The following is a 13,011-nucleotide window of genomic DNA, read 5'->3' on the forward strand; positions in this document are numbered from 1 at the left end:
AAAGCCTGGGTAGGAATTAGAGGAAAGTGGACAGGATGGCAGACAAGGGACTGGGAAGGTTGTTAAAATGTCCAGAGATAATGACCTTCATTACCGTTTCTTTTCACATTAAAATTTAAGAACTTCACAAGAGTTTATTAGTTAAAAAGGAAATCGGACTGGCTTTTAAAACAAATTAGCCCTCACCATCACCTGCCACAGACTGTAAGCGGTAGGAAGTATGATGTCAGGGAAGTCCAGAAGTAGATTAAGGATTTGGCTTCCAGGTTACTACTGTTTCTACTTAAATCTCTGCACAATCCCTGCATATGCCCTTGTATTGCACTCATAACCCACAAATGCAAATGCAAAACTCAGACTCTCACTTGTTGGTATACATTTCTATCTGGTTCTGCACATCATGAAACATTTCTCATAAAATATCCACAGCACTAGGGTTTGATTAAATTTAAACTAATTTTGGATATACAGTTTAACGTCCTTTACTACTTTATTCCACAGACTAAGCTGTCTGCCCTCTTCTGCCTTTACTTTAAACAGCTGACACCTATTTGATTACTTGGTGGCTCCTTCAGGCCTGTTAATTTACTTTCTTCACCAGGGCCGGTGTGAGATCCTTAAGAAAACAGTAGCTTTAACGACAGAGTTACCAACTTTTATACCAGTGCAGTCCATGGGGCAATAACTGCAGCTGGGGGCGGGTGACAAAGTGGCAAAAAGGTCCGCAACACTCGGCGGGGAGGCCGCGGGCAGGTGGCGGCGGGCGCGGGCGGGCCGCGACCGGGAGGGAGGAAACGGCGGCGGGGCGGAGCGGGCCGGCCGCCGAGCAGCCAGGGCCGCAGGCGCCCCGCCCGGGCTGGTATGCGGCCGAGAGTGACGCGGGAGGCGGGGTCACGTGACGCCCGTGGAATGCCAACAATGTAGCGAATGTCCCACTTGGGTCTGCGCGCTGGAACCTCGGCGTGAGCGCCCCGGGAAGATGGAGCAGCCGCCGCCCGCGCCGCCGCCGCCCGGGGCTCCCCCGTACCCGTGGGGCCAGCAGCAGCTCCAGCCACTGGCGCCCGGTCCCCCGGCGCGCGAGGCCCGGGAGCCACGGACGAGGACGCCCCGGAGGGTGTAGACCGCGCCCCAGGAGGTGAAGGGGCAGGGGCGGGGGGCGTGTGGCCAGGGGCCAAGGCAGGGCGGCTGGAAGTTTCCGAGGGCCGGCGGGGCCCCGGGGGCTCCCCGCGCCCACCCTCGGGCCGCTGCGGGCCGCGGCTCCGGGAGGGGCGCCCGACACGGCGGGGCGGCCCGGCAGAGGGGCGGGGAGCGGGGCGGCCGAGGAAGTTTGTCCCGAGCGGAGCCCTGCGCCCTGCCCCCACGGCCCCCGCCCGGCCCGGGCCGGGAGCCGCCTCCGCTGGCGGCGCGTCGTCGCGGGCCGTCCGGAGTCCGCCGAGCCGGGGAAGTTGAGAGCGAGAGCCCGGCCGCCGGGGCTCCGCCGCTTTGTTGTGCGTCGGGCAGCCGCGGCCGGGCTTCTGGCGGGGTTGGAGCGGCCCGGCCGGGGACGGCGAGAGGGGCGTCCCGGGAGGCCGTCCGCGCCAGGGGCACCCAGCCTCCACGGGCTTTTACCCCGAGACCCGGCCGGGCGACGTGCCGGCTGGGGGCCAGCAGCGTCCGGATCCAGCGCCCGCGGCGCCGCCGTCCACCGAGGCCGTACGGTCGTCCGCCACGGGCCGTGCCGCCGTCCCCCCCACAGGCCGCGGCGTCGTGCCCCCGCTGCTCTTGCGGTCGTCCGCCCCGCCCGCCCCCCACGGGCAGTGCAGCCAACGGAGACCCCGGCGTTGCCAGGCCGGCGCTCGTTCCTAGCCCTCCAAGTTTGCCTCCCGGTCCTCGCGGGTCGCAGCCCGAGCTTCAGGGACACTTTCGTGGCCGTGAGAGCGGCGGCCGTTGCATAACACGCCTTTCCTGCGCCCTAATTTAGCCGACTTTCTGGAGCATGTCTTTTCTGATGCAACCTCACGTGCAGTTAGTTCCCTTGCCGGACTCCGGAGATGCGAATTCTGAGTTAATTCGCGTCTTGCCGATCGTCTCTCCGCAAGGCTGCCTTCGGAACTTCGGGGAGAGCATCTCCCTCAGGGTGAAGTCTGGCTCCGGGGTTGGGCGGGAGTGCAAGCCTGGAGCCAGCCTATCGTTTGTTGATTCCCCAGTGCCCCAGGGGAAGGCGGGGAGGGTAGACCCCTAGAAGAAGGTGAAACTCACCTGAAGAGGGGGGGGGGCGCGGGTGTCCTAGGCTGCTGCCTGGACGTTCTGAGCCCTTCGAATGAGAAACTATTTTTTTGTTGTTGTTGCAATCATAGTCGTGAAAGTTTATTTGTAGTTTTATTTGTAGATTATGACAAAATCTTAAGAACTTTTACATTTTCACACGTATGTAGGATATAAGTGAGCGTGCTCTTAATAGTAATCTAGACTTAAAAATTGTTTAACGGTACTCTTAAACTAGAGGCTATACATTTGGCAGATGAAGATTCAGTGGCCAAACAGATCTCTTCCCAAAGTATTCGGCACATATGTTACATTTTTAAAGGAAAGTTGGCCCACATTTTACCAAGAAACTTAGGCTTACTGAAATTTGAACGGAAAGTCACAAAACGTGTGTTGTCTTTATACAGGTGTTCTGTTTAAATAAGAAGGTGAGGAGCCTTCCTTTAATAATGGAGAAAGCAACTCGTGGCTTATTTTTAGGAAATTTGTACTAAGTAGATCTTGCTCTATATGGTTAGTTGAATCTCAGCATAAATCCCTCCATGATGGATCACCGTTTTTGAGTGCTTAATCAGGAGACTAAGCTGCCTTGTATCTTTTACTTTTTCCTTTAGCAGCTGTAGTAATAAGGTAGTAACAGAACAATCTTCCAAAATAAGAATGCAGAGACTGTTTAAAAAAGTCTGTTTTAAATTACAATTAACGAGATGCTATGTTATTCAGTCTCTTATAAAATTTGGTCTCATTATCTAGGTATATAGAACACTGTTTAATGAGTACACCAGCATTCCTTTGAAATAAAAATTGCCGAACATTTAATAAATCTCAAAATGTAAAGCTATTTAAAATGTATCTAAACAGAAGACCTCATGCAAAAGTATTAAGGGGAATTACTAAAATCATGGAATTTTAGAACTGCAAAGATTCAACTAGCCTCTCTGTCTAGTTGGAAATAGTTTTGACCTGAGTGTAAATTGGGACTGTACATATTTCTTTCCTTAGCAAATCACATGGTTGATGGGAGGGACTTTCCTTTGGTGGGAGGGGAATGTTTTTACAATAAGATGCCTTGTTATTTTAAATGCTGCGTTGTAAATAGCCAGCCCTAGGCTTCTAAATCCCACTGTGTGTTGGGGGGAGTTGGGGGGCAGGTGTTGAAGCTGATAAATTCACCATAAACACATAGGAAGGATTTGGGAAAGCTTTTGGAGGGGGAGGGTGTTCTGCTTTGCAGTAGGTAAACCAGACCAACACAGTTTTTGAAAAGCTGCTTTTATATTTTATTTCCTCATTATAATGTGAAACTCCTAAACAATATTCCCTACTGACTTTTAATTTTTTTATTTTTATTTATTTATTTTTAACGGTTCTGATTCTTTTTTTTTTTTTTTTAAGATTTTATTTATTTGACAGAGATCACAAGTAGGCAGAGAGGCAGGCACAGAGAGAGGGGGAAGCAGGCTTCCCGCTGAGCTGATGAGGGGCTCCATCCCAGGACCCTGAGATCATGACCTGAGCGGAAGGCAGAGGTTTTAACCCACTGAGCCACCCAGGCGCCCCCCACTCCCCACCCCCACTGACTTTTAAAAAATGACTTGGAGAAATACAGAAGATAACTCAGTGCCTTTACTTTGTCTTAACTGTAAATCTGCTTTAAAAGGGAGCACAATATCCTGGTCAGCAGAATGAAGGGGTTGGGCTTGATAATCCCAAAAATGACTGACTTCTAGCTCAAAAAATTCTCTGAATCTCATTCTTTTTCTTCTTCTTCTTCTTTTTTTTAACAAAAGCCTATTGTTTAGTAATTCCTCTGGACAGAACTGGGCCTCGTGGCACAAGTTCGGAGGTCACCGTTCCCATTATGTGTTATGTGGATGCTGCTGTATGAGCCAGGGCTTTATTACACAGCACCTGTGAATGGCTCCTGGTGTTTGAAGGGAGCCCTCCTTGGACCACCAGTTTCACTAAGTCAGCTGTTCTCTCAGTATTTTTAAAGCTAATGCTGTTTGATCTATAGTTTCATTTCTGAAGTGTTAGTCAAACAAAGTAGTGTTGGAAATAAGGATAGTGGTTGTGATACTAAAATTAGGACAAATTTAACATTACTTAATGTTTACCGTTTACTATATGAAAACCTTATGTCGCTTACCATCTAGACCATGTCAACTTAATTGTGACAAACGGTTTCTTAAGTTAATTAAATAGTTTTTGCCTATGTACTAATCTTTAATATTCATAGGAATTTCTTGGAGGACAAGTGGAAAAAAATCTCATATTTTGTAGCTGTGCTTTATAGTTATTGTTAACTAATCTTTGCTCTTTTGTGGCACAGCATAGATCCTGTAACCTGTAAATTAGTAAGGATGGTAAAGATCTTATGAAGGTGAGCTGGCTCTTGACTGGGGTAGATCTCTGGAATATTGGCTTCCTTGCCTCCAAGCAGTTTTCCTGATCAGGAATGCTAAGAACCAGTGGGTTTCATTTCTAATTAATGTCATCCTACCTCAGAAGTCTCACTCTTGTGTTTTCATTAAATGTACCCAGACAATACCTGCCCCCTCCCCAAAATTATCTACCTATTCATTTTTCTCTTCTATGTTTGAGCCTTTTCACAGGAAGTTCCAGACTCTAAGAATAGCTTCACACTTCCTTCATCAAATCATAGCCTTTTGCCTTTCTAGTTTTGCTGAAACAATCCTTTTCTAGTAGATTTTCTCTAGAATCTACATGTACTGGAATTCTTTGGACAGTCACATTATTACCTCTGTCCATAGCAGGGACTTTCAGATGGGATGCGTGTTCTGACTCCCTCACTGGTCTGTGTCTGAAATTTGGAGGGAGAGGAAGCAACGCTTTCTTAAAGACTGAAAACCTACACTGGGGTATGGAGTTGAAGATAAGGAGACCCATCCCATACAGTTGCTTGCTGTTAGGAATGCTGCAAATAATGGGTAATAAATCTATCTATAACCTGATCGTTCTGTGTGGTAATCTTGAGGGCGAACTTCTGTGGCTTCATTTTTTTATGCCATTGTTCATAATGCATTCATATATATCCCACAGATATCAGGTATAGAGCTAATAGAGAACGTGATGGTTTGTTTTTCCTCTAGATTGTAAACTTATTTAGAGATGAGACCCTGTTCTTCCTGGGTGAGACCTCATAATATCCAGCAAAGTATTTGCTAGTATTTGCTTCCAAACCCACTGCAGCCTTGTGATTGCACTATTTATTGGAGAGTTTTCCTGGATCCCCAGAGGAATGTAAGCATTGATTTCCTCAAAGACCCTCATTATGAGGAGGGAGCCCCTGTCGTGGTTCCTGGCCTGGACGGTACTGAAGAGGTCCCTCAGCATGGTAGTTTGTGTTTCTGACATTCAGCGTCTGGCTGGAAGTCTGACCTGTCTGCCTGACTTAGTTTCAACTTTGCTAGTTAATTATAGTAAGGATATGATTTAAATAATAACTGGAATTTTAGTTCCAAGAAATACAGTTTTTAAAAATGCCAGTATTTGTCATTAGTGTGGGTCTCAGGAGACATGGGTTTGGTTGATTCTGTGGTTGGGGCTTGATGTGTTTAGCATCCAGTGTGGGTTCATGAAGCACTAACAGAAATTAGAATGAAAGTTTGTGAACATCTGATAGCACCTTCTAGGATTGGAATTGGGTTTGAGAGGGCCAAATTAAGGGATGCTTCAAGTACTGCTCTCACATTTTTACATGAGCTACCTATTCTAAGCAGTCGTTTCAGTTCCAGGTTTGAAAATGAGGTGTTTCTGTTTTGTGAGTTGTATTATAGTTTTAAAATTCTGCTGTCTTATAGTTTCTTTTAAAGTATATTTTAATTGATTGATGATGCCAATGAATTTCCAAAATTAGACTTACTTTGCTTGATACTCTCTTTTTTTAAAAATCCACAATCATGAGGCCTTAGGGTCATATTTAGAAAATTTTTGATATAATGGTGTGTCAGAGTACCTCATTTCCAGCTGCAATCTTTGGTGAGTATTCTCATGAAAAATTCTTTCTTAAGTTCATAATTTGGTCATGAAACCAACTGTCTTCAAATTAAAACCTAAAATACAACATCTCAAGCTGAGAAAATATCTTACATTCTTTGTGAGACTGAAGGAAAGTTTCATGCTTTCTAGATTGTTCAGGCAGGAACACAGTTTGCCCAGAGGTGCTATTTTACACATTCGCTAACAGACACGGGGCAATGCCTGTGGTGGTCCCAGGACCAGCACTTTCTGTTCAGTGAGGGCGGGAGACGAGAAGAACATGAGACGAGTGGGTGGTGACCTCCCACTCCCACCCCACGAAGGAGCTTCCCCAGCAGTGTGTTAGTGGGGTGTCACGGAATCATTCTTTCGATTTCTCTGTATGTTTGAAATTTTTTAGAATAAATTGTTGAGGGGGAAACAGAACGAAAAGAAGCTGAGCCAAATTCTGTTTAAGGGCTCATCCACCTGGTATTTCTTGGCTTCTGCGTCAATTTAGATATCAACACAGAAATGTCTGGTCTCACCTGTGCCGGCTGGCTTTATAGCTGGAATGTTTGTGGGACACATGAGTGCTTAAAACTCCCAAGAATCTCTGGACCGCTGCTCTTGGGAAGCTGCTGCCTGGTGTGTTTTGGCCTCCTGGCTGTTGGGTGGCACATGCGTGGGAGGGCGTATGTGGCACCTGACAGGTTAGATTGCACTCTGTGCAGGGACTTTGCCCTCCTGCCAGCACCCTGTCCCAAGGTTCGGTCTCTGCACGTGTCACTATGTGTAGCAAGGGAACCAATGTTCAAATACCAGTTAGCTAAATGTGAATAGTTAGACGATTTTCCCCCATTTTTGTGTGAGTGTTAAATATACATAGTATTTATCATTTTAACCATTCATAAGTGTATAATTCAGCTGCCGTCATCGCCGTATCGCCGTAATCTATACTCAGAGCTTTTTTATCATCCGAAAAAAAACTGTCCATACTAAATAGCTCCCCAGTCCCCTGGCCCGTGGTCGTCTCCATTCTACTTTGTCTCTCTCGAGTTGCATATTCTAGGCCCCTCATGGAAGCAGAATTGTGCAGTATTTGTCCCTCTATGTGGCTTACTTGACTTAGCATAACATTTTCAAGGTCCATCCATGTTGTAGCCTGTGTCAAAGTTCCATTCCTTTTTCTGACTGAATAATCTACTGTGTTACGCAACTCTGTATAACAGTTACGTGTGAACATTACTGGGGAGCATTTCAGGTGGGCCCACATCTTACACTTCAGAGAAAGAGCACTGCTGTTTTGGAGTGCCTTCCGTGTGCTCAGCCTTGTGCCAGGCACTCTTCTCTCCCATCTTTAGCCCACTGGCAGGGTTTATCACCGGGGTTAGGATGGAGGGGACAGACCCAGAGTACTAGGTGACTTCATGTGTTCATTCAAGGCCCATTCTTGGGCCTTTGTGCAGGTCTGATAGGCACGCTCTTGCCCCATAGACCCTGCAGTTGAAGTGGCTCAAGATGGAAGCAGGCACATCAGTCATTTGTTATACACTGTGACAGGGCTGTTAGGGGACATCAGGGTTTCTGAGGTTGGGTGGGCAGGGAGGTCCTTCTGCAGGGGGAGGTTTTCAGCTGAGAATTGTAAAAGGTATAAGTGAACCAGACTGGGAGTGGTATTTGTTCCTAGCAGAGAGAATAGTCGTGCTAAGTTTCAGAGGTAAGGAAGAATTTGTTGCTGTTAACTTGCCCTAGGTCATCCAGGTTGAACCTGATGTTGGCTGGTTGGGGAGGAGTCAGCTTCTTGAAGCTCAGGTCCTGCTCAGAATTGGCCAACTCAGGCCCCGCTGCAGCCACATGTTTGAAACATTAAGTCTAATCACTTAAGTTTTTTCTCTCTTCATGCTTTCTTTTTTTAAAAAGGAAGATACTTTAACTTTTCAGGCATTGCTATCAAGTAGTCATTTAAAGAGGAGTTATTCACCTACATTTCTACGTTCAGTTTGGTTCCTTTTCCACTAAACCAATCTGGACTTTGCCCTGGTCTTGTCTCTTGACTTGATTAAAAGCTGTTTTTTGGGGGCGCCTGGGTGGCTCAGTGGGTTAAACCACTGCCTTTGGCTCAGGTCATGATCCCAGGGTCCTGGGATCGAGTCCCGCATCCGGCTCTCTGCTCAGCGGGGAGCCTGCTTCCTCCTCTCTCTCTCTCTCTCTGCCTGCCTCTCTGCCTACTTGTGATCTCTCTGTCAAATAAATAAATAAATTCTTTAAAAAAAAAAAAAAAGCTGTTTTTTGTCTAACTGATTCTGAGTCCTGAATTTCTTAGTAATTCTGATAGTTGGGCAGTGTGTTGTGCATTACTGCTGAGAGTGATCTCACATGCAGTTTTACCTGTGATCTTCAGAGCAGCCCTGTCAAGTAGACAGAGAAAGGCTTGTTACCCAGCAGGAAATTGAAGCTCTGAGAGATGAAGTGCTTGCCCAGATAACATGGAGCTAAGTGCCAGAGCTGGGGGTGGAAGCCAGGCTCTCACCTCCAGCTGCTTTTTCCTTTGCAGTGAAACAGCCATCTTTTGAATCCGTCTCCCCCAAACCTGTCCTCGCCTCCTGTTAAGTGCTCTTCTCCATCTCCACCAAGGCTTCTTTCTTGATGCTCATAGTCCAAGTGGTTGTCCTGGCCCAGAGAATGGTACTACCATTGGCTCTGGTTCCTAAACCAGAAACTTGGCCTCCCCCCGCCTTTTAAAAAAATATTTATTTGACAGAGAGAGAGAGAGATCACAAGTAGGCAGAGGCAGGCAGAGAGACAGAGAGGGGGAAGCAGGCTCCCTGCCGAGCAAAGAGCCTGTTGTGGGGCTCGATCCCAGGACGCTGGGATCATGACCTGAGCCGAAGGCAGAGGCTTTAACCCACTGAGCCACCCAGACACCCCTTGGCCTCCCTTTTCAAACCAGTCCTCTAGTGAACATCATTGACCCTTATGTGTTCTACTTCTTAAGCTGTTGAATCACCCACTTCTTTCTGTTTTCCAGCTACTATTCTATTTCGGATTCCCATAATTCTTTGGGTAGACTTTTATTGTCACGTTATCTGAGTAATTGATCTTCTTGTCTGTCTCCCATCTTAAGCTGTGAACTTTTTAAAGTCAGAGGCTGGTCATTATTTTCTACTTCTCTAAGACTTAGTAACAAGGCCACCTTGTATGGGTGTTCGAGCTGTGCACTGTTACAAGGGCCTTACGTGTAAAAGGGTATACTTCACGTCATCCGAATGCTCACTTAAATAGGGCATGAGTAGCCAATGTGGAGACTCTGGGCCACTCACAGAATACCTGTGCAGTAGTAGAGAGTCACCTCTGTGCATAAAGCCACATGGCGTGCATGTTGTACACCCATTCCGAAGAACCCACTCCAAAGAGTACACACGATCACTCCTCTGTTACCTGCCTCAGAGGTCCAGTTCCCACCCTCCTTGTGATTCAGACTTTACCTGCCCCGCTCCCTGGGGGGTGTATGTTGTGTGTGTGTGTGTGTGTGTGTACGCGTGCACACATTGGTGTGATAGATTGTGACAGTGTGATAGATTGTGACATGTGGCATCGGTATGTTTCAGAGTGTGCCAGGCCACTGTCCACAGAGCTCTGGAAAGCTCCCCAGGGCAGGATTGCCTATGTTGTACAATAATATAGTAACAATTTACTTGAGGAAGGAGTACCTTTTTATAGTCCCACAAAGGTACCACATGAACCACTAGGGCTCTGCCAATAACTACACAGCAAGTATTGGTAGAATCAGTGTCTCAGAGCCAACCACTCCCTCCTCAGCCCCTCATAGTTCTGGGGCCGGAGCCATGTGGGCTCCAGCAGCCGTTCGGCAGCAGCACAATTTGCAAAAGCAAATTAGACTGGGAATAACCCAGATGTCCTTCAGTGGCAGAATGGATAAACAAGTACATTCATACAATGGAATATTACTCAGCCTTGAAGAATGGCAAACTCTTGCTACATATCACTGTATGAATAACCAGTGTCAACCAAAATAAGCTAGACATGAAGAGTACACCACGTTATTCCATGGATATAAAGTTCAAAAACCAGTCGGACTAATCCTTGGTGTTAGAAGTAGTGAAGGCAATTCCCCCTGGGGCATTGGTCTGTGGGGGGCCTGGACCTTCTGGATTGTAATGACACACTCCTTGATCTAGATAATATTTACAAGGGTGTGTTCTTTGGAAACATTCATTGATCTTATTATGATTTGTGCACCTTAAGAAATATATGTTCAACTTAAATGAAAACAGCCCTCCCCCTGACCTCCTCAAAAGACCGACTTCTTCCCCAGCTTTCAGCAACTTTGTGTTTTTACGGTAAATTCCAGATAGCTTTCAAGCCTTGACCCACCAGGGCCTCTTTCACCTGTGCCTGGCTCCCCTTCTCTCTGCTGATGTGGTTGGGCAGAAGGGACACCCCCCGCATCTTGGGTTGGGCATTCTCAAAGCTCTCTTTTCTTCAGTGTGGACTGTCTCCTGTGATCCTTGCCCTTCCTTAGCTGAGTGCAAAGCAGCTTTGTAGCTTCTCTTTAGTTTGCTAATATCACTTGACGGTAAAATGAGGCTTCTCTTCTGAGTCATGCCAGTTGGGAGGGATGTGGGCTCTCCACTCACCTACCTAACTGCTCCTTCTTGTGGCTGAGGAGAGCTAGGTAGGTAGAGTGTAGCTAGGCAGAGCTACCTAGCTAGGCGAGTGTTCTGTTTGAGAGCTGGTGGCTCTCACTGATGTCTTTGAGGCTAAACTAAGCCCAGTGTGTCTGGCCAAGGTGTAACTAGCTCCTGAAACCCCTCCGCTTCCCTCCCTGGTACTGCTGCCCCTTACCCAGGCTTTCCTCACGCACCTGGTATGCTGCAGTTGTCCCTTGTGGTCCACCTTCCAGTTGGCTTCCAGACTCCTCTTTAAGGGCACTTTTGGCCATGTCACTCCTTAGCTTAACCGCAGACAATGACTTGCCACCATCTGCAAGGAGTCCAGACAATTAACATGGCCTCGAAGGTCCTGCTGGGACCCTGTATGACACCCACCCTTTCATCCCTCCTCCCTCCCGAACTCTCCTGGAAAAGCGTTTGCCACCCAGATGTACATGTGAGGGGTGGGGCCTGTCCCTCTGCTCCTTTGCATATGCCTTTCCCCTTGGCTGGAATTCTATTGTTCTTACACTTAGATTCAGTTATCTACTTGGGAGCTTTTTCTGTCTTTCTCCTTTATTCTCCCACTTGTTAGATGATTTCCCCCCCTCTTCTCGGGCATCTCTTTTCCTTTGGAGCTTTTATTTGGCTACCTCACCCTCCCCTTGCTGAAGGTTGGATTTTGCTTTTATTTGTACTAGCGGTGCCTGAGACTTAGTAGGCTTCTGATGAATGTTTGCAAGGTGGGTAGGTGGGTAATAGAGGTAGGGTGAGTACATTTTGATGCAAAGAAACTCTCCCTGATGATTTATTGTGAAGGTAGGATGATTTATGTCTTTTGTATTTCACTTTTCAAAAAAAGGGGGGGGGGAGACCCTAGAGATTAGAAACAATTTGTGTAAATTCCCACAGGAAAAGATAGAACTCTTCTGCCTGTTCTCAGACATAGCGAGTCACTCAGGATCCTCCATACATGCTTGGCAGCTCCTTGAGAATCTCTGTATTTTTGCTGGAATGGGAATTCATGGTTTTAGAAATTTAGGTATTTCAAAACAGATGCTTAGACCACGAAGTCACTGAAAATGAGTGTGGTTGCAATATGCCCCATTTTACACCAATTAAGCAGAGCTCTGGGCTTCTGGCCCCCTGCCAACACTCTGGTGCAGGCCCCAGGGAAATCTCAGCAGTTCTTGGATCTAATTGTTCACTGTCTGTATAGTCTTAAAACAGTCATTTCGGTGACTTTACTGTGTTAGATGTTGTATATTAAAATAGGGATTTCGGGCACCTGGGTGGCTCAGTGGGTTAAGCCGCTGCCTTCGGCTCAGGTCATGATCTCGGGGTCCTGGGATCGAGTCCCGCATCGGGCTCTCTGCTCAGCCGGGAGCCTGCTTCTCTCTCTCTCTCTCTCTCTGCCTGCCTCTCTGTCTACTTGTGATCTCTGTCTGTCAAATAAGCAAATAAAATCTTTAAAAAAAAATAAAATAAAATAGGGATTTCATGTTGAAAAATGTATTTAGTCTGCTTCTTTCTAAATAGAATCTTCCCTGTCATTGAGAACAATAGTTTGAACTTTTTAAGACCTTCCATCTTCCCACCTCTAAGAAAAGAATAGTAATTTTAATGTCATTTCTTCAAATTTACAGTCATATATGGTTTGAAATAGATCTATATAAGTAAATTCACATAAAGCTTTTAGAGTATGGCACATAGTGGATACTAGACAAATATTAGCAATCATTTTTCCTTCTACATGATGAAGCCTGTGAAGCAGATTTCCATTTTACAGTTCTGAAATTCCTTACTGAAACAGAAAGTTCAGATCATCCCCTTCGCCCTGTGGTTTTAAAAGACTGCTCTTTTTTTAATTGGTTTTTCTTTGTTCATTAAAATACAAAATGCATCTCCTTTACAGTTTGCTCATTGTTCTGTGGGTAAAAAGGAGTGAAATGAGTGAGGGCAGAAGAGGAGAGACAGGGAGAGAGAGGGGCCCCTGGAGCTTCAGGTGTGAGCCCAGAGGCATTGCCACAGGTCTGTGCTTTTGCCACCAGTGGGCATCTGTGCTCTGGTGATGACAGCTAATTACACAAATAATAATAACAAGTAGTAG

General features: G+C 46.6%; 1 protein-coding gene across 1 annotated transcript in view; it reads left to right on the forward strand.

Moving 5' to 3' along the window:
- The first annotated feature begins 859 nt into the window (after positions 1-859).
- LATS2 (large tumor suppressor kinase 2) overlaps positions 860-13,011 on the forward strand; it is a 74,640-nt gene continuing 62,488 nt past the window's right edge. The window contains exon 1 of the mRNA XM_059143778.1: positions 860-1,135. The gene's annotated coding sequence lies outside the window, so the exon portion shown is untranslated. The remainder of the gene's footprint in view (positions 1,136-13,011) is intronic.

This window comes from Mustela lutreola, chromosome 13 (assembly GCF_030435805.1).
Source record: "Mustela lutreola isolate mMusLut2 chromosome 13, mMusLut2.pri, whole genome shotgun sequence".
Lineage (NCBI taxonomy): Eukaryota > Metazoa > Chordata > Mammalia > Carnivora > Mustelidae > Mustela > Mustela lutreola.